The sequence below is a fragment of the Oncorhynchus kisutch genome, linkage group LG28 (genome assembly GCF_002021735.2).
Source record: "Oncorhynchus kisutch isolate 150728-3 linkage group LG28, Okis_V2, whole genome shotgun sequence".
Classification (NCBI taxonomy): Eukaryota; Metazoa; Chordata; class Actinopteri; order Salmoniformes; family Salmonidae; genus Oncorhynchus; species Oncorhynchus kisutch.
Genome location: NC_034201.2, coordinates 38,417,502 through 38,440,215, shown reverse-complemented (window position 1 = coordinate 38,440,215; position 22,714 = coordinate 38,417,502). Strand labels below are relative to the sequence as shown.

At 45.6% G+C, this 22,714-nt stretch overlaps 1 protein-coding gene across 9 annotated transcripts in view; it reads left to right on the top strand.

Annotated features, from left to right (window-relative positions):
• Positions 1-22,714, top strand: part of LOC109872506 (rap guanine nucleotide exchange factor 6) — a 165,715-nt gene that overhangs the window by 92,125 nt on the left and 50,876 nt on the right. The gene's annotated exons all lie outside the window — the stretch shown is intronic.

The window sequence follows — 22,714 nt, the reverse complement described above, 5'->3', positions numbered from 1 at the left end:
TCCTCCCGACTGCCATCTAGACTGAGTACCAGTCTTTTTGGATAACATTCCACTCCTTGTCATTGCTAAAGAGTGTCTTGGGCACCTGACAATGGAGTGGAATAGCTGAGTTAATAGCTAGGTTAACTGCCTTCCGTTCTTTTAAGACATTTATTTTCACTGTTAGATCGGCCACTTGAGGACCTGGTCGATATAATGGATCATCTGTGGTCACACATGATAACTGACATTTTTTTTTTTTTCACAAGCAATATTTAAATTGTAATTGTGCCAAGGGGGGGGGGACTGCATCATTCGTGGAGGACAACATATTTACTGTTGCCTTGTTTCTAAATATAAATATTAATAATAGTACTTACTAGCTCAAAACATTTTCAATCTGCAAAAATGACAAGTTAACCAGTGGGTGATTTTCAGGTAACAAAGTGAGGGGACAAAATGAATAAATTGATAGTGGGGTGCTAGATGCTCAGTCTGCTCAATGACTCAGGTACACACACACACACTGAGGACCACTCAGCTTAGTGAAGTCATCTCGGACAGATCAAACTCCAATTAGCAGCAGATTTAAAATGGACAATTAATGTGTTGGAGTGAAAACCTACAGGTTGGTAGCTCTCCAGGAACAGGGTTGGAGTGAGAACCTACAGAATGGTAGCTCTCCAGGAACAGGGTTGGAGTGAACCTACAGGATGGTAGCTCTCCAGGAACAGGGTTGGAGTGAAAACCTACATAATGGTAGCTCTCCAGGAACAGGGTTGGAGTGAAAACATACAGGTTGGTAGCTCTCCAGGAACAGGGTTGGAGTGAAAACCTACAGGTTGGTAGCTCTCCAGGAACAGGGTTGGAGTGAAAACCTACAGGTTGGTAGCTCTCCAGGAACAGGGTTGGAGTGAAAACCTACAGGATGGTAGCTCTCCAGGAACAGGGTTGGACAGCCCTGATCTAGCCTGTAACGTTTTATTTCGGTCTACGCGCGACAAGTTCTGAGTGCAGTGATGTCAAGAACTGTTGATGTTAATAAGCGCATACCATCGCACTAGTGCGTGTATATCGGAGGGGTTGGGAAAATGCAGAAGACAAATCTCGTATGGACTAATTAAGTATTTGTGATCTTATTCATTGCTTTGTTGATAAGAGAGAGGATAGGAAATGGAAAGGCTGCACTAGGCTACCTGCGGTTTGAGCGTTGGGCCAGTAACCGAAAGGTTGTTAGATCGAATCCTCTAGCTGACAAGGTAAAACATCTGTCGTTCTGCCCCTGAAATCAAATCAAATGTATTATATAGCCCTTCGTACATCAGCTGATATCTCAAAGTGCTGTACAGAAACCCAGCCTAAAACCCCAAAAAGCAAGCAATGCAGGTGTTGAAGCACGTTGGCTAGGAAAAACTCCCTAGAAAGGCCAAAACCTAGGAAGAAACCTATAGAGGAACCAGGCTATGAGGGGTGGCCAGTCCTCTTCTGGCTGTGCCGGGTGGAGATTATAACAGAACATGGCCAAGATGTTCAAATGTTCATAAATGACCAGCATGGTCAAATAATAGGTCTGGGACAGGTAGCACGTCCGGTGTACAGGTCAGGATTCCATAGCCGCAGGCAGAACAGTTGAAACTGGAGCAGCTGCATGGCCAGGTGGACTGGGGACAGCAAGGAGTCATCATGCCAGGTAGTCCTGAGGCATGGGCCTAGGGCTCAGGTCCTCCGAGAGAGAGAAATAGAGAGAGCATACTTAAATTCACACAGGAGACCAGATAGGACAGGAGAAGTACTCCAGATATAACAAACTGACCCTAGCCCCCCGACACATAAACTATCGCAGCATAAATACTGGAGGCTGAGACGGGAGGGGTCAGGAGACACTGGACCCATCCGATGATACCAGCGGACAGGGCCAAACGGGAAGGATATAACCCCACCCACTTTGCCAAAGCACAGTCCCCACACCACTAGAGGGATATCTTCAACCATCAACTTACCATCCTGAGACAAGGTCGAGTATAGCCCACAAAGATCTCCGCCATGGCACAACCCAAGGGGGGGTGGCGCCAACCCAGACAGGAAGATCACATCAGTGAATCAACCCACTCAAGTGATGCACCCCTCCTAGGGAAGGCATGAAAGAGCACCAGTAAGCCAGTGACTCAGCCCCTGTAATAGGGTTAGAGGCAGAGAATCCCAGTGGAAAGAGGGGAACCGGCCAGGCAGAGACAGCAAGGGCGGTGACTCAGTGACTCAGTGACTCAGCCCCTGTAATAGGGTTAGAGGCAGAGAATCCCAGTGGAAAGAGGGGAACCGGCCAGGCAGAGACAGCAAGGGCGGTTCGTTGCTCCAGAGCCTTTCCGTTCACCTTCCCACTCCTGGGCCAGACTACACTCAATCATATGACCCCACTGAAGAGATGAGTCTTCAGTAAAGACTTAAAGGTTGAGACCGAGTTTGCGTCTCTCACATGGGTAGGCAGACCATTCCATAAAAATGGAGCTCTAATTGTCTAGGGACAATTAGAAGGCCTGCGTCCTGTGACCGTAGTGTACGTGTAGGTATGTACGGCAGAACCAAATCAGAGAGCTAGGTAGGAGCCAGCCCATGTAATGCTTTGTAGGTTAGCAGTAAAACCTTGAAATCAGCCCTTGCCTTGACAGGAAGCCGGTGTAGGGAGGCTAGCACTGGAGTAATATGATCACATTTTTGGGTTCTAGTCAGGATTCTAGCAGCCGTATTTAGCACTAACTGAAGTTTTAGTGCTTTATCCGGGTAGCCGGAAAGTAGAGCATTGCAGTAGTCTAACCTAGAAGTAACAATAGCATGGATACATTTTTCTGCATCATTTTTGGATGGAAAGTTTCTGATTTTTGCAATGTTACGTAGATGGAAAAAAAACTGTCCTTCAAACAGTGTTGATATGTTCGTCAAAAGAGAGATTGGGGTCCAGAGTAACGCCGACGTCCTTCCGTTTTATTTGAGACGACTGTACAACCATTAAGATTAATTGTCAGATTCAACAGAAGATCTCTTTGTTTCTTGGGACCTAGAACAAGCATCTCTGTTTTGTCCGAGTTTAAAAGTAGAACGTTTGCAGCCATCCACTTCCTTATGTCTGAAACACAAGCCTCCAGCGAGGGCAATTTTGGGGCTTCAACATGTTTCATTGAAATGTACAGCTGTGTGTCATCCGCATAGCAGTGAAAGTTAACATTATGTTTTTGAATGACGTCCCCAAGAGGTAAAATATATAGTGAAAACAATAGTGGTCCTAAAACGGAACTTTGAGGAACACCGAAATGTACAGTTGATTTGTCAGAGGACAAACCATTCACAGAGACAAACTGATATCTTTCCGACAGATAAAATCTACACCAGACCAGAACTTGTCCGTGTAGACCAATTTGGGTTTCCAATCTCTCCAAAAGAATGTGGTGATCGATGGTATCAAAAGCAGCACTAAGGTCTAGGAGCACGAGGACAGATGCAGAGCCTCGGTCTGATGCCATTAAAAGGTAATTTACCACCTTCACAAGTGCAGTCTCAGTGCTATGATGGGGTCTAAAACCAGACTGAAGCATTTCGTATACATTGTTTGTCTTCAGGAAGGCAGTGAGTTGCTGCGCAACAGCCTTTCTAGAATTTGAGAGGAATGGAAGATTTGATATAGGCCGATTTTTAGTTGAAAAAATATTTTCTTGGTCAAGGTTAGACTTTTTCAAGAGAGGCTTTATTACTGCCACTTAGTGAGTTTGGTACACATCCGGTGGATAGAGAGCCGTTTATTATGTTCAACATAGGAGTGCCAAGCACAGGAAGCAGCTCTTTCAGTAGTTTAGTTGGAATAGGGTCCAGTATGGAGCTTGAAGGTTTAGAGGCCATGATTATTTTCATCATTGTATCAAGAGATATAGTACTAAAACACATGAGTGCAGATTTAAAGAGGAGTCCGTAATTTGCTTTTTAATGATCGTGATCTTTTCCTCAAAGAAGTTAATGAATTTATTACTGCTGAAGTGAAAGCCATCCTCACTTGGGGAATGCTGCTTTTTAGTTAGCTTTGCGACAGTATCAAAAATAAATTTCGGATTGTTCTTATTTTCCTCAATTAAGTTGGAAAAATAGGATGATCGAGCAGCAGTAAGGGCTCTGCAAGGTTAAATTGAGTTCCTCAGTTAGGTGGTTAACTGATTTTTGTCCTCTGACGTCCTTGGGTAGGCAGAGGGAGTCTGGAAGGGCATCAAGGAATCTTTGTGTTGTCTGTGAATTTATAGCACGACTTTTGATGCTCCTTGGTTGGGGTCTGAGCAGATCATTTGTTGCAATTGCAAAAGTAATAAAATGGTGGTCCGATAGTCCAGGATTATGAGGAAAAACATTAAGATCCACAACATTTATTCCATGGGACAAAACTAGGTCCAGAGTATGACTGTGACAGTGAGTAGGTCCAGAGACATGTTGGACAAAACCCACTGAGTCGATGATGGCTCCGAAAGTCCACAGAGTGGGTCTGTGGACTTTTCCATGTGAATATTAAAGTCACCAAAAATTTGAATATTATCTGCTATGACTACAAGGTCCGATAGGAATTCAGGGAACTCAGTGAGGAATGCTGTATATGGCCCAGGAGGCCTGTAAACAGTAGCTATGAAAAGTGATTGAGTAGGCTGCATAGATTTCATGTCTAGAAGCTCAATAGATGAAAACTTCATTTTTCTTTTTTTGTAAATTTAAATTTCCTATCGTAAATGTTAGCAACACCTCCGCCTTTGCGGGATGCACGGGAAATATGGTCACTAGTGTAACCAGGAGGTGAGGCCTCTTAACACAGTAAATTCATCAGGCTTAAGCCATGTTTCAGTCAAGCCTATCACATCAAGATTATGATCAGTGATTAGTTCATTGACTATAATTGCCTTTGAAGTAAGGGATCTAACATTAAGTAGCCCTATTTTGAGATGTGAGGTAACACAATCTCTTTCAATAATGACAGGAATGGAGGAGGTCTTTATCCTAGTGAGATTGCTAAGGCGAACACAGCCATGTTTAGTTTTGCCCAACCCAGGTCGAGGCACAGACACGGTCTCAATGGGGATAGCTGAGCTGACAGACCCCACTAAGCGGGCAGGCTAACAGCCTGCTGCCTGGCCTGCACCTGATCTCATTGCGGAGCTAGAGCAGTTAGAGCCCTGTCTATGTTGGTAGATTAGATGAGAGCACCCCTCCAGCTAGGATGGAGTCCGTCACTCCTCAGCAGACCAGGCTTGGTCCTGTTTGTGGGTGAGTCCCAGAAAGAGGGCCAATTATCTACAAATGTTATATTTTGGGAGGGGCAGAAAACAGTTTTCAGCGATTGAGTTGTGAGACTCTGCTGTAGAGCTCATCACTCCCCCTAACTGGGAGGGGGCCAGAGACAATTACTCGATGCAGACACATCTTTCTAGCTGATTTACATGCTGAACCTTTGTTGCGCTTGGTGACCTCTGACTGTTTCATCCTAACATCATTGGTGCCGACGTGGATAACTATCTCTATACTCTACACTCGCCAGTTTTAGCTTTAGCCAACACCATCTTCGGATTAGCCTTAACGTCGGTAGCCTTGCCCCCTGGTAAACAGTGTATGATCACTGGATGATTCGTTTTAAGTCTATTACTGCGGGTAATGGAGTCGCCAATGACTAGGGTTTTCAATTTGTCAGAGCTAATGGTGGGAAGCTTCGGCGTCTCAGACCCCATAACGGGAGGAGTAGAGACAAGAGAAGGCTCGGTCTCAGACTCTGACTCGCTGCTTAAAGGGGAAAACCGGTTGAAAGTTTCTGTCGACTGAATGAATGAGTGTCACCGGTTGAGCATTCCTATAGCATTTCCCTCCAGAAACCATGAGAAAGTTGTCAGGCTGCGGGGACCGTGCGAGGGGATTTATACTAACGTTACTATCTGTACTTACTGGTGCCACAGACGCTGTTTCATCATTTCCTACACTGAAATTACCCTTGCCTAAACATTGCGTCTAAAGCTGGGCTTGCAACACAGCTATCCTCGCCATAAGGCGATCATTCTCCTGTATATTATGAGTACAGCGACTGCAATTAGAAGGCACCATGTTAATGTTACTACTTAGCTTCGCTCTGGTCGAGGTCCAGACGAACCAAATCCAGATGAAGCGTCCGGAGTGAAAAAGTCGAATGAAAAAAAGTTGAGTGAGGGGAAAAACTAAAAATATAAACGGTAATTAAAAAGTAAAAAAATGTAAAGTTGTCAGGTAGCAAAGTAAGGTTGACAACAAAAAACCAAGGCAGCTAGTCCACTGTTCCTAGGCCGTCATTGTAAATGAGAATTTGTACTTAACTGACTTGCCTAGTTAAATAAAAATAAAAATTGCCTTACTCTGACACTTCTATGATTGGAGACAAAACCTCTTCATCCATAGTTGAGCAATGTGTAGTCCTGTGTATAATCCTCTGTATGAGAGCACCATGAGATGAGAAGCAGCCTGTTTGAAGACGGGTCTAGTGACAATTGTTTGCCGCCCGTCGGTGATGAGATGAGCAGACCTCTGAAATGTTAATGAGGTTTCCCTGGAAGCCCATCAGCTCAAGTACCAGACTGACTGAAGCTACAGTATGGTCGGAAATAGCGTTGTCATCCTAACTGGTGTTGTGCCGAGCTAATCCTATTAATTTGTGTCTACTTTTTGAAGAGAGCGTTTCTGACGCTCACTTGTTGGCCGTCCAGACTATTTCCTCCCATCTCTTTGATGTACAATTATATGGCTTGGAATGTTTATGTTCTGCCTTTTTGGTTTTCATCTTAATAAGAGATTCACTGCCAGTATTAATCTACTGAAATCCTTCTCATCAGTTATGTTTGTGGACAGAGCTGGACTTCAGGACTATTGACTGCTGAACAACTCATGAGTTGGTGTTGAATATTGATGTTGAGAACCATGCCTTAATGAATATTCAAACACTTTGGAATAAGATTAACAAGGGGGCGTCTCTGATTCACTCTGAAACAGAAGCTTGGCAACAGATGACAGAATTCTAAATATGGGCGACTACTCTCCCTGTCTGGAACCCTATGAACCTCCCTGGAGCCGGTCTCCTCCCTTTGTGTCACTGTGAATTCCTGGTTCTGACTGGCTCTGACTTTAGTTTTTTTGATGGGCCTGAGAGAGACCAGAGTCACTGGTAGTACACTATATAGGGAATAGGGTGTCATTTGGGATGTACATCACTTCCAGGCAGGGTTCTTAATGGAACCCAGAGCACATTAGAGTTTTTAGAATCCAACCATTCTCCCCTGTTGACTGGTCTGGGATCAGGACAGGTGTCAAGGGTTTGCTAACTTTAAGGCTTGTTGCCTTCTGTTCTGCCGTGTTTATTTTTATTAGCTCATTGGCCACCGTCTTTCGTTCCCTCAGGGGAGAGTGCTTCCCTGCTCAAGTGCAGGGCGCTTAGTCTTGCTACATCAGCAATCAATGGGGTTGGAGAACTTTGGCATAATCAGTGTGGATTGATTACCTTTTAATAGTAATGGAGGCAGAGGGGAGAAAAAGCTGCAGTGAAATGGATCCAGGGACAGGGCAGTCCGGCAGGGGAAGGTTGTGCTGTCGACAGGCTCTGCTGGTGGGGTAACTGTCTCTCGGCCCAGCCTCTAGTTCTCACTAGATATGGAGCTTCTCATCCAAGCATCTTTTATCATCAGGATGGATGGAGTCAGATTTGAAGCATTTGATCATATCCAAAGTATTATTTGAATGTGTACTAGGTAGGAAAAGATGAGGGGGGGAAATATTGGCAATCAACATGTGAAAAATCAATTAATATCTTTGTTGCTGTGATGCATTGGCCTTGGAAGATTGTTAAATACTAGTTTGGTATAACAGTAATGGGGCTCTAATTCATTGCCGTTCATTGTGAAGCTGCAATGGGTAAAATATAGGCCTAATTCACACATTTGATTACGTTCACATTTTTTTCTTGTCATTTGGTATCACTGGATGTGCACACAAGGGGCGCTATTTCTAAAATCTCACTCACAAATAACTCAACCGGGGTCTTGGTCCAGGAGGGGATTGAATGTCTCTGCTGTAACCAAGAAGCTTGATCTTGACATCTAGCCACTTAGCTGGCAGCCCTTAACTGGATATAATTTATCTGACACGTTATGCTTAACTTATAGTTATAAGACCGAAACGGTATTGAAATCATACCATCTGTGTATTTCAAAATACCCCGGTATATCGCCCAAACCTACTACCTTTCTACTGACCTATCTCCCTCCTACCCCTCCCTACCTACAGTGCCTTCAGAAAGAATGCACACCCCTTGACTTATTACACATTTTGTTAAAGTGGAATAAAAAAACGAAACATTTTAGAATAAGGCTGTAACATAACATAATGTAGAAAGAGGGAAAGGTTCTGAATACTAAATGCACTGTAACTTGTAGGTCACTCAGGAACATCCACTGTCTTCTTGGTAAGCAACTCTAGTGTAGATGTGGCCTTGTGTTTTAGGTTATTGTCCTGCTGCAAAGGGAATTCACCTCCCAGTGTCTGGTGGAAAGTATGGTTGAAAGGCGGGAACACTGTTACCAAGATTTACTGCCCAAAACCACTCCCTTTTCCCAGGATAAATAACTGCGAGGATCCAGTAAATTCTAATAAATTATTCATATGAACAGCATGACTTGAAATGGAACTGTTAGATTTAGAAATTGCATAAAATTTATCTTCTATGTTTTCTGCTTGATCAATCATCAACGTTCAGGGTGGTGACATGCAGCTAATTTCAGTATGGAGCGCAGTTCACAATGCATGTAGACCTATCATCTATCTCAGGGTAAAAAAAAATCTTATGACACAGGTCCTGTATTTGCTGCAGCAGAGCCTATGCTACTGTCATATGAGTACCACATGTCTGATTTATGTCTTCATCTGACTTTTGGGGGTCACCTTTTTTAAAATGAAAATAAATCAAACGTTTTTTGTTTTAATTCAGATGCAGAGTTTTACAATGGCCTATCACTCGAATATTGTGCACTGATTTAATGCAACATGTGAGCACCCTCTCGCAGTCTTTCTCAATCTCATTCAAATTGCATCCAAAATAGATCATCCTGTGCAAGATTGATGTAGGCATAAACAGTACCAGTCAAAAGTTTGGACACACATACTGATTCAGGTGTTTTTCTTTATTTCTATGATTTTCTACATTGTAGAATAAGAGGGACAACATCAAAACTATGATATAACACATAAGGAATCATGTAGTAACCAAATAAGTGGTTACAAAATATATTTTCGATTTGAGATTATTCAAAGTAGCCACCCTTTGCCTTGCTTTTGCACACTCTTAGCATTCTCTCAACCAGCTTTGCCTGGAATGCTTTTCCAACAGTCTTGAAGGAGTTCCCACATATGCGGAGTATTGGTTGGCTGCTTTTCCTTCAGTCTGCGGTCCAACTTATCCCAAACCATCTCAATTGGCTTGAGGTCGGTTGATTGTGGAGGCCAAGTCATCTGATGCAGCACTCCATCCCTCTCCTTCTTGGTCAAATAGCCCTTACACAGCCTACTGTGAAGCATGGGGGTGGAAACATCATGCTTTGGGGCTGTTTTTCTGCAAAGGGACCAGGACGACTGATCCGTGTAAAGGAAATAATGAATGGGGCCATGTATCGTGAGATTTTGAGTGAAAACCTCCTTCCATCAGCAAGGGCATTGAAGATAAAACGTGGCTGGGTCAATCAGCATGACAATGATCCCAAACACACCGCCCTCGGGCAACGAAGGAGTGGCTTCGTAAGAAGCATTTCAAGGTCCTGGAGTGGCCTAGCCAATCTCCAGATCTCAACCCCATAGAAAATCTTTGGAGGGAGTTGAAAGTCCCCAAAACATCACTGCTCTAGAGGAGATCTGCATGAAGGAATGGGCCAAAATACCAGCAACAGTGTGTGAAAACCTTGTGAAGACTTACGGAAAACGTTTGACCTCTGTCATTGCCAACAAAGGGTATATAACAAAGTATTGAGAAACTTTTGTTATTGACAAAATACTTATTTTCCACCATAATTTGCAAATAAATTCATGAAAAATCCTACAATGTGATTTTCTGGATTTTTTTTCTCATTTTGTCTGTCATAGTTGAAGTGTACCTGTGGTGAAAATGACAGGTCTCATCTTTTTAAGTGGGAGAACTTGCACAATTGGTGGCTGACTAAATACTTTTTTGCCCCACTGTACCTAATGACCTAGCTCCCTATCTACCTACTGACCTAGCTCCCTACTGACCTAGCTCCCTACCTACCTACTGACCTAGCTCCCTGTCTATTGACCTGCCAACCTGGCTGCCTACCTGCCAATCTAGCTCCCGACCTACTGACCTAGCTCCCTACCTACCTACTGACTTAGGTATGGAGCTATCTACTGACTTAGCTCCCTACCGACCTAGCTCCCTACCGACCTAGTTCCCTACCGACCTAGCTCCCTACCGATCTAGCTCCCTACCGACCTAGCTCCCTACTGACCTAGCTCCCAACTACCTACTGACCTAGCTCCCTGTTTATCGACCTGGCTGCCTGCCTGCCAATCTAGCTACTGACCTAGCTCCCTACCTAGCTCCCTACCTACCGACCTAGCTCCCTACCTACCGACCTAGCTCCCTACCTACCGACCTAGCTCCCTACCTACCGACCTAGCTCCCTACCTACCGACCTAGCTCTCTACCTACCTACTGACCTAGCTCCCTACCTAGCTCTCTACCTAGCTACTGAGCTAGCTCCCTACCTAGCTACTGAGCTAGCTCCCTACCTAGCTACTGAGCTAGCTCCCTACCTAGCTACTGAGCTAGCTCCCTACCTAGCTACTGAGCTAGCTCCCTACCTAGCTACTGAGCTAGCTCCCTACCTAGCTACTGACCTAGCTCCCTACCTAGCTACTGACCTAGCTCCCTACCTAGCTACTGACCTAGCTCCTGACCTAGCTCCCTACCTAGCTACTGACCTAGCTCCCTACTGACCTAGCTCCCTACCTAGCTCCCTACCTACCGACCTAGCTCCCTACCTACCGACCTAGCTCTCTACCTACCTACTGACCTAGCTCCCTACCTAGCTCCCTACCTAGCTACTGAGCTAGCTCCCTACCTAGCTACTGACCTAGCTCCCTACCTAGCTACTGACCTAGCTCCCTACCTAGCTACTGACCTAGCTCCCTACCTATCTACTGACCTAGCTCCCTACCTAGCTACTGACCTAGCTCCCTACCTAGCTACTGACCTAGCTCCCTACCGACCTAGCTCCCTACCGACCTAGCTCCCTACCTCCCTACTGAACTAGCTCCCTGTCTATCGACCTACATACCTACTGGCCTAGCTCCCTGTCTACCGACCTACATACCTACTGGCCTAGCTCCCGGTCTACCTACCGGCCTAGCTCCCGGTCTACCTACCGACCAAGCTCCCGGTCTACCTACCGACCAAGCTCCCGGTCTACCTACCGACCAAGCTCCCGGTCTACCTACCGACCAAGCTCCCGGTCTACCTACCGACCAAGCTCCCGGTCTACCTACCGACCAAGCTCCCTACCTCTCTACTGGCCTAGCTCCCTGCCTACCTAAATAACTACTGACTAAGCCTTTTCAAACCCACAACATACACACAGCAGAGAGACAAAAGGAATCTCACAAATGGCACCCTATTCGCTATAATAGTAGAGCACCTCACTATTTGATGGAATAAGGTGCCATTTGGTACGTATTCATAGAATTAGGCTTTTGTTATTTTTCTGAATGGTAATTTACCATGAGGGATGAGCTGGGGGCCGAATGCATATTGATACTTATCGCCTGATCTTCCTGTCCAGATCACACCATAGACCTCCCTGGACACTGAAAACTCTCTGCTCTATCTGCTGTGGTCGGGAGGATATTGCAAGCAAGCAAAAACCCTACCCTGAATGATGCATTGTATTACATTGTAATATTTGTATGCTTTCTGTGTTGTTCTTTGTTGGCATTACAAGTGCCATGATTAGAGTTTAGTAGCATTAACAAAATGTGTTGGAGAAGATGCAGCACTTCTTTCATTGAACGTGCTGTTGCAGAAACCGTTTGCAGAGAAAAGAGCATATTTCTCTTATTGCGAGATGTTCACTTTGTATGTTACTCTCTAGCGTTACATAATGTTGTGAGAACCGTGTATCCTCTCTAGCCTTGTCACCATTATCATGCAGAAGAACTTACCTGATACTGCACTACACTGCAATATTAAAGCCATATCCAGCTCAGCTTTATTTATGTTTTTATCTTTTGAAACAGATAGCTAGTAGCATTTGAAAAACACTAGCCATATCTCTGGTCTGTGCTATTACTGTCCATTACATGTGATGATGAGCATTGTTGAGTACTCTGATCTGGTCGTGTCCCAAATGGCACCCTGTTCCCTATATAATGCACTTATTTTGATGCCTACCGGCCCTGGTCCAAAGTAGTGCAGTAGGGAGTAGGGTGCCATTTTGGGAAATAGCCTTGGTCAAACTCTTCATTGGTATGACCACTGTGCTGCTAGGGCTGCTGCTGCCATTATGGGACCAAATGGCCTGAGAATCTTCTCATGGTGGAGCCCCACAGACATGCTTACTGCAGATGATCCCATTACTAGCCATCCCCCTGAAACACACACACAGCTCCTCTCCAGTCCCACAGCTCTAATGTCAGTGATGTGGCCCCTCCCCAGACCCACAGCTCTGTCAGTGATGTGGCCCCTCCCCAGTCCCACAGCTCTAATGTCAGTGATGTGGCCCCTCCCCAGTCCCACAGCTCTAATGTCAGTAATGTGGCCCCTCCCCAGTCCCACAGCTGTAATGTCAGTGATGTGGCTCCTCTCCAGACCCACAGCTCTAATGTCAGTGATGTGGCCCCTCCCCAGACCCACAGCTCTAATGTCAGTGATGTGGCCCCTCCCCAGTCCCACAGCTCTAATGTCAGTGATGTGGCCCCTCCCCAGTCCCACAGCTCTAATGTCAGTAATGTGGCCCCTCCCCAGTCCCACAGCTGTAATGTCAGTGATGTGGCTCCTCTCCAGACCCACAGCTCTAATGTCAGTGATGTGGCCCCTCCCCAGACCCACAGCTCTAATGTCAGTGATGTGGCCCCTCCCCAGACCCACAGCTCTAATGTCAGTGATGTGGCCCAGACCCAGGTGCTGATGATTCTTCAGCCAGGGTAGCATCACCCATTCCAGCTGTTTCCATCATTTTAGTGCTATTGATTTTTCCACCACTGGGTATTCATATATACATATATTTTCAAGGGTATTTATGGAAGGGTGGCAGTGTGCCTGTCCTTCCAGGCAGATTGAGTTTGAGACCGCTAAAGAGATCTTTTAATGTTTTATTTCACCTTTATTTAACCAGGTAAGCTAGTTGAGAACAAGTTCTCATTTACAACTGCGACCTGGCCAAGAATAAAGCAATTTGACCCATACAACAACAGAGTTACACATGGAATAAAGAAACATACAGTAGAAAAAGTCTATAAACAGTGTGTGCAAATGAGGTGAGATAAGGGAGGTAAGGCAATAAATAGGCCATGGTGGTGAAGAAATTACAATATAGCAATTACTGGAGTGATAGATGTGCAGAAGATGAATGTGCAAGTAGAGATACTAGAGGTGCAAAGGAGCAAGATGAATGAATACAGTATCTGCTTGTTCCTGCAGGGTTTCACATAGTAGTTCACTGATCCTGGAGGGTAAGCCTGTATGAGCCTGTACACCCAACCACCGCTTACAGCCTGGTTTCAGTTAAACCAATAACAACTTGTTAAACCAATAACTGTAAAGCTATGTCCATCAACACTGTTAGTTTGGACTCCACACTAAGCTGTCAGACGGTACTCCCTTTGCCCCAATGTTTTCCACCATCTGGAGGAGCCAGAGGAAGTTGCCAACTGTAGATGACACGGTCCAGAACCAGCAATAGCACAGGAGAACTAAAGGGTGTGGCTGGCAGACTGCAGCCCCTGCAGGCTGGACCCCCCTGTTTCAGTCCGGTGGTTTCTCCCTGGGCCTGTTGTTGTTGTACATGGTGGGGGTGGAGCAGGGTAGGAGGGCAGGAAGCATCTGTGAGGAGAAGGGGGTAGGGGGGGGGGGGGCTAACCCTCACTGGATTTGTTGGTCGGTGTTAACCAATGTTTAGCCTTCTGTGTCCTTCAGCTGGGTAGCATTTACCATGGCCGTCTTTACTGAAAGCCCCTGACAGGGCCACCTTCCCCTCCATCACACCTTCCTGTTTCTAACAGCACCTAGCACAGTGAGGCAGGCTGGGGCCCATTTTCTCTCTCTTCTGTCTGTCTGTCTGTCTCTCCTTCTGTTACTCTGTCTCAGTGCTGTTTGAGTATGGTACACATGCCAGGGGAGAGGCAGGCAGTCTGCTACAGGTGTGTCAAGCCCCCCTATAAATATTAATGTCCCAGACATACACATCAAACCTCCCTGGCAGAGACCTGGACCCATCCCTCTGATACGGAGCACATCCCCACCCTGAAATCAATTAATTAGGTATTTTTAATAAATAACCATTCCTCAAGAGGGCTTTAGAGTTTGACCTGCTGTAATTCTCTCACTCCAACTAGCAGAGAGGGTAAATTAATTGATTTATGTAATGTCTTTAAACCTGTACACACACAGAAGTGGCTCCCACTAATTACAATTGGGTGATTTAGGATGGCCTTGGCAGGACGATTAAACCTGGATTGCTCCTTATACTATTAGTCACTGTCTCCCTGAGAAGGAGACACAGACATCGTCAGCAGTAGACTGTTGTCGTGCCTGTTTTTCTGTCCTGGCTGCCACTCTGACTACATCCTCTGTCTGGAGCAAAAGTCCCAGCTAGCTGGCGGGGCCAGAGTCAGCACCACGCCACCACTCAACATCCTGGCTGTCACAATACTGTCACTACCCACTGGAGTAATGACAGCCATTCCTCCTCAGTTTACATTCTGTTGCAACACAGGAAGGGTGGTGATTCAACTCTTTGGTATCTCTTTAGGACCGGGAACATCATCGCTAAAATAGTCTTAACTAAAACATTCTCATCCGATTTCCTTTTTTGGTTCCAGAATGACAGTCTGATGTGTGACACGTGCTAGTCTAGATGCCGCCTCAACAAGGAGCAGTGAAATGAATTGTGACACACTCAACACTCATTAGTTATTTGGTCTGGCATCATGCTTATGCTGCTGCCTCTGATTTGTGCGTTGGTATAAAACCAAAGAGAGTAACTACCTAGTCCTTTGACTGTCATCATTATGTATGAGGTGGAGGGAGATAAGGGTCTTCACCTGGCAGCCTTTTCTCTTCTCCCTGTGTGTGTCGAGCTTGCTCTGTCGCTCGCTCTCTGTCGCACTCGCTCGCACTCTGTCACGCTCGCACTCTGTCTCGCTCGCTCTCTCTCGCTCCCCCCCCCGCCTCACCTTTGTACTTGTCACCTTCAAATCCAACTTAAATGAATTTACATCTCTCAATTTCCTGCAATCTCATCTGCAAGAGCCCCATGCATCTTACTACAGAGGTGGGGGTTCTGTAAAGATAATATTCTCCCTCCCTCGCTTGCCCTCTGTCTCCTCCACTCCCTGGACTGTATCTTGATGTAGACTTTGGTTCACAGTACTGCTCTTGTGTGTTTGAGTGCAGAAGGCGCTTTGGGAGAGAGGGAAGAGGCTAGTGAGTGGAGGTGGGGATAATCTCAGGGTGGGCTGGTTCACAGAGAGTTTGTGAGAGCAATGCAGTGCTGCCGTGTCCCCTGTACCTCTAACACCATTAAGCCAACCACTGGACTAATTTGTGTGTGTGTGCGCGCTAGTGCTTCTCTGAGTGTGCGCTAGGCTTGGGCGGTGTATCGTGTATATATAGAGGTGTTTTGAAATAAGTGGGAGTGTGTATATTTTATTTATTTATTTATTTATTTATTTATTTATTTAGGGTGTTTTGGGGCTCCCGGCCTGGCTTATAACTAAGTTGTCTATCTAAGATGGGCCAAATTTAAATGATTTCCAGCTCAGGGCTCCAACTAGGCATTGGTTTTTTAACACACTAGCTAAGTGGCTAGTTTGAAAGATCAAGCTTCTTCGCTACAGCAGATGTTCAATCCCCTGCTGGATTAAGATCCCGGTTGCCTACATTTTTTGTTTTGTGTGTCAAAAAACAAATCCAAATCTATTAAAAGAAATGGCACCCCTTGTGTGCACTGCCGATAATACCGTGTACCCCTGTAGGGTATAGGAGCAGTATGAAAATCTGCATACTGCCCTTCCCTAGTGAGTTTATGTGCTGGCCTCTGGCTACACTCATTTGGTGCCATTTTGTTTGATCCCGTGAGTGGAAGAGGGCATTCTCTAAATCAAGATGGAATGGATTGACTCTGACATCAAAGGAGAACTACGGTGTGTGTATTCTTGTTTCTCAACTTGTTGGCTTTTTAACAGTTGTGTAACTGGCTGATATACTGAAGATGACGCTCTTTCTCAGTGTGTTGGTGTGTTTAAAAAAAAAATTGAGGTTATGACATGAACTAAATTGCATTAACAATGAGGCTATTTGCCCAGTGGTTGGCACATTGATTGAGTATTGCCATGCCTGTTTGGCGGTGCTGCCATCTGCAGGCCATTGAAGTCCATGCCATGTCCCTATCTAATGTGATGTGATATGTTGGCATCATTACTTACTCAGACATCGTGTACAGATGTTCTAATTTAGGGAGCATGCCAACTTCTATAGGATATTTATGTATGTCTTCCTGGATTCCATCCATTCACTCATGATTTGTTTATCTGGAAATTCATTTCTACAACCATCTCTTTCAGTGTGTACTCATTTGTGTCATCCAGTATAACTCAGTAGTTATTGGTCCATAATACATCTGTACTAATTAGAACAATCAAGACTTAGCTAAAGGACACCTCCTCTACTCAAATAGAATGCATAATGACTAGTGTCCCAGTACAGGACCCAGTGTTTGAGATTCAGCTCGGTGTTTAGTCCACCTCCAGTGCCATTAAAGAGATACTTTGGGATTTTGACCGAAGCCCTTTATCTACTTCCCCAGTCATATGTGACCGACCGGCTCAAATCGGTCTTATGTAGCAAAATATATATATTATCGGATAAAATTGTATGTAATGCACTACAGTTGAGGAACAATGGGAAAGTAATTATGCTTTGAAAGTTGATAAACATGAAAATGGCCTTTGAATGGTTTGGTACTACTATCGGAGAGCCTGTCTGTGTCTACACCCATACATCATCGTTCACATCCTCTTTAGTCCACCCATCTCTTTAAGGGTTGATCCGAATGTACTAACAGCACCCAAGCTAACTTGCTAGCTATTTCCAGACAGCTAAGTGAGAGAGAACAGCTCACTGAACATTACTTAGGCTGTTACGTTATCCAGAGAGTTGGTGACTGCAACTGTGCTGTCAGATTATCCGTCCGTAAATTCAGAGCGTTTCGCCTTCAGAGCGCACACTGGACGCTCTGGCTGACTGATGTTTACTGACACCGGTCATGTTCAACGGGTGTTGAGCGTTTGTAAATTCATCAGTTATTCTGAGCTCTCTGGCACACAGACGAGAGCGCTCTGTAATCTGAGTAGATTGCCAGACTGCATTTATGAATGCACCCGAAATGGTTACTTGCATTGTGGAGTCTTTTGGTAAGACGTAGCTAACTAGGTAAACAATGAACCATATGAACGCATGACGTTACTACCCTGTATGAATCTGCAGGTAGCTAACCTACCAGGATACCATTTGCATGTCTGTGTCCAGTATGAAGGAAGTTAGAGGTTGTTTTGCAAGCCAATGCTAACTACTGTTAGCGCAATGACTGGAAGTCTGTTGGCGTAGACTGTCATTATACTAAAGCTAGTTAGCAATTGCGCTAGCCCTAGTTAGCCACTTCCTTCAAACTGCACACCACAGGAGGTCAGTGGGGAGGACGGGCTCATGGTAACGGCTGGAGTGGAATGGTATCAAACATATCACACACCGTTTCCTTGTTTTTCATGTCATTCCATTTGCTCCGTTCCAGACATTATTATGAGCCGTCCTCCCCTCAGCAGCCTCCACTGCTGCACGCAGAGACACAACTGGTAAACCAAGTTCATCTGACACTGGGGAAGTAGACAACGGGCCTTATTGACAAAATCCCAAAGTATCCCTTTAAATTTGGCCTGGTAGGGAGTTGGCAGCCAGGAGTAACGCTCATTTTATTGATGTTAACATAATTGCTTTGGCTGCTTGGGTCTCGGGAAGTTGAGTAATCGACTATATATATCAATAACTTGCTCTTTCTCTCTGACTGCAGTCTGCAGCACTCTTCCCAGCCTGTTATTTACAACGGCGTTCATCTTGTGTGTCAGTCGGTCGGTCTCTCCTCACTTACTAGCAGAACACAGAGATCCACAGCTGGACGCTCTAATCTAACCCAACTGATTTGAGTTGGGATATTGATACATAAAACATGGAAATGGAGATCCGTTGTAACCAGTGTGTGTGTTTTGGAACGGTTCTGAGACATTACATCTGAAATGGATCAATCTCCTGTTCAACTGATCAAGGACATCCCTCCTGAAGCAGTGATTAAAGCGCCCGCCCTGCCGCCATGTGGGAGGAGGGAAAAGACTATCCTCCGGGTCACAGATTTTTGTCTGGGAGCGTATTTGACACTGGCGGGGAGGAGCAACATCTGGCCATGTGAATAGTTAGGTTGGATGGCTCCAGTGACTGACGTCCTCTACAGTGTTATCATCAGAAGTACTTCCTTCTTAACCCCGAGCAGCCCAGCCCACCTCCAGGCTCACGTGTCTCTGTTTGGGAGGACTGCTCTACTCTGTGATAAAAGAAAAACATGTTAAGACCTCTCCTTCTGGTTTATTTCACTTTGAGATGTGAGGATTGCTTCTCTCCTGTCATACATGATGCAATGATTTGCCTCCAATGAAAGATGGAATAGAAATGGCTTGGATCTATGCATGTTGAATATGCCATACGTCCAGTATCTATAAATAGGCTGACACTAGCCCTCCCTTGCTGTGGCGAGCTCAGCTCTGAAGCAGTTGAGGCATAATTGGGAAGCTCCACTATGTTTTAATGATGGAGCCCCTGCTGGGTTCCTGTACCGGTGCGTTAGTGCTGCTGCGTCTACAACTGGCTGATTCTGGATCAGTGGCCTGTCTTTGTGAACCAGGGTCATTACTAGCATCACACCTAAACATCTGCTTACAGCTTTATTCCAATCTCTGCGTCCCAAATGGCTGCCCATTCCCTTTATAGTGCACTATAAAGGCCTCAGGAACGAGGGGAATGGCGGTTCAATCCCACAACAAGTTCAGTAAAATATATCTCCTTTTCAAAGTAAGGTTATAATAGAAGTGAATAAATTAGAAATGCTCTGTTGTGACTCCAATTTAGGTCTAGTCATAGTTTGGGCTTTTAGAGAGACGACTTAAATGATCAGTCCTGGCTCGCCTTGCGTTCCCTTGTTGATGTGATAGATTCACACAGCCAAAGGAATAAGACATTCATATCTAATCACCCCACACTGCTCTCATTAATTCATGATCAGAACAGGAGGAGAACAGACAGTGGAAGGCGGGAGGGCATTGGGGTGCCATTAAGTAAAAGTTGGGGTGAAGTGTGAATTAGAGCCGTGAGACTGCAGCAATTAGCGAGGGCTTCCTTTTCATTGGCCCGTTTGTCCCCCCCGGCGGCCTCATTAGCCAATCCCGTCCTCCCACGGCCTCTCATATGTCATCATCAGACTCCATCCCCAGGATGAAAGACTTTGATTGCCATGCCATGTGACAGCAACACCCGACCTAGTGTCACCACTGTTTCTGATTGTTGATAACGGCGCTGCTGTTGTTGTTTGATGTTGGGAGTTTTAACCAGAGTGGTTGTAGCATTGAGATCCTAAATGTTATGGGTTTTGAGGCCATGATAATGGATATATACATTAGTTTTCTCCTCTGGGAATCCGATAGATTTGTTAAATTGATGAATCTCTGGCCTGCATCCTTGTCTGAAACCTGACCCCATCGTAAAGGAATCAATATTGACCCACTTGGCTGTGGAATAAACAGAATGAGCTGAATGAACAGAATTAGCTCGTTGAGAGGGAGAGTCTGTTCTAACCGGCCGCTGTATGACTTGAAACACTTTTCATTTTAGTTATGGCACCTTTGGTTGCTGTTGTCAATATCAACTGCTGCCGGCGACGCCCCTCATGTTGGTGCCAGTTGAGCTGTAAGTGGAAGAAGATTTGCACTTACAGCCCCAGTGTAATGGGAAATTGATTTTAGTTGAATAGGAGTGGATGTGTCCAGATGAGAATGCTTGTGGTTTTGGTTGTGATTTCCTGACTGAGCTGTGGAGAAGTGTTACATTATTCACAGTTAGGCTACTCTCTGACCGCCCTATCTGCACACCTTCACCCTGGGGATCCTGAGTGGCGCAGTGGCTTAAGGCACTGCATCTCAGTGCTAGAGGTGTTACTACATACACCCTGGTTCGAATCCAGGCTGTAGTCCATAGGGCAGCGCTTGACCCAGCGTCATCTGGGTTTGGCCCAGCATCGTCTGGGTTTGGCCAGTGCAGGCTATCATTGTAAATAAGAATGTGTTCTTAACTGACTTGCCTAGTTAAATAAAGGTTCCATTTTTTTTTTACTCCAGCTTCGGCCTTGCTCTCTACATAGGACCGAGGTGGGGAGCCCAGCCCATCTAGGAGACATTTGTCTAACCTAATTGTCAGTGTGGGATTTTTCCAGCTCCACCTAGGTGTTATTGTGTTCAGGGTCATTCTCATGACTGCAACCAGCTCTCCTGTCTCCTAGTCCAGCCTGTGTTTTATCTTGTGTATGGTGTAGAGGTTGGAGGATGGACTCTCCCCAGTCCCCTGTGGAGGGATGGGTTAAGGGGTTGTAAGTTGGTCGGACTGCCCAGCCCCCACCAGTACATAGTGTAGACTGAATTTGTTTAATATTGCATGGTGGCACGGAGATGGGTCCAGTGCCAGCGTTGGGCGGGTGGCTTGTTGTCTGGCTGGCAGAGGTGGCCATGGAGGTGTGATGCAGGTTCACCCACTGTCCACGCAACCAGACTAGCTCCCTCACCCGCCTCAGGCTGGTAAGACCTGGGAACACTGGACTGAGTTGGTAGAATACCTGATCGATGTGATATAGAAGCTGAACTGGTCACATTGACTGTGTGTGGTTAGGTTGTTAGCAGGGCATTGGTTAGCAGGGCTTTGGTGGCTGCTCTTTGTCTGTTTTGGATGTGGTGTCTTGAGTCTCTCATTGATGGGATGGTTTTCTTGGTTGGTTATTGAAACACTGAGCTGTTGTAACATTATCCAGGTTGACTGGAAATTTAATTCCATCTACCATAGGTGAGGTGATCATTATTGACTGGTGTGTAGTAGTAGCTTATGGTTTAGAGAACAAACCTGCGTCCTGAATGGGAGCGAACCTGCGTCCTGAATGGGAGGGAACCTGCGCCCTGAATGGGAACGAACCTGCGCCCTGAAAGGGAGCGAACCTGCGCCCTGAAAGGGAGCGAACCTGCGCCCTGAAAGGGAGCGAACCTGCGCCCTGAAAGGGAGCGACGGAAGTGGTACATTTTTCTTTCATTTACAGTTTATTTTCAGTGATCCTCATCTCACAAAAAGCTTGTTTCTCTTAAATGTTGTGCACATTTTTGTTTACATCCCTGTTAGTGAGCATTTTGTCCTTTGCCAAGATAATCCATCCACCTGACAGGTGTGGCATATCAAAAAGCTGTTCATTACACAGGTGCACCTTGTACTGGGGGACAATAAAAGGCCACTGTAAAATGTGCAGTTTTGTCACGCAACACAATGCCACAGAGGTCTGAAGTTCTGAGGAAGCATACAATAAGCATGCTGACTGCAGTAATGTCCAACAGAACTGTTGCCAAATAATTGAATGTTAATTCCTCTACCATGAGGTCCATTGTCTTGCCATTCATCCACTGCCATCACCTCATGTTTCTGCAAGATAATTTCTCAAGGATCTGTACACAATTCCTGGAAGTTTAAAATGTACCAGTTCTTCCATGGCCTGCGTACTTACCAGACATGTCACCCGTTGAGCATGTTTGGGATGCTCTGGATTGACGTGTACGAAAGGCATGTTCCAGTTCCCGCCAATATCTAGCAACTTTGCACAGCCATTGACGAGGAGTCGCTTCTGTCTGGCAACTCTACCATAAAGGCCTGATTGGTGGAGTGCTGCAGAGATGGTTGTCCTTCTGGAAGGTTCTCCCATCTCCACAGAGGAACTCTGGAGCTCCTTCAGAGTGACCATCGGGTTCTTGGTCACCTCCCTGACCAAGGCCCTTTCTCCAACGATTGCTCAGTTTGGCTGGGCAGACAGCTCTAGAAAGAGTCTTGGTGGTTCCAAACGTCTTCCATTTAAGAATGATGGAGGCCTCTGTGTTCATAGTAACCTTCAATGCTGCAGAAATATTTTGGTACCCTTCCCCAGAATTGTGCCTCGACACAATCCTGTCTCGGAGCTCTATGGACAATTCCTTCGACCTCATGGCTTGGTTTTTGCTCTGACATACGCTGTCAGCTGTGAGACCTTATATAAACAGGTGTGTGCCTTTCCAAATCATGTCACATCAATTTAATTTACCACATGTG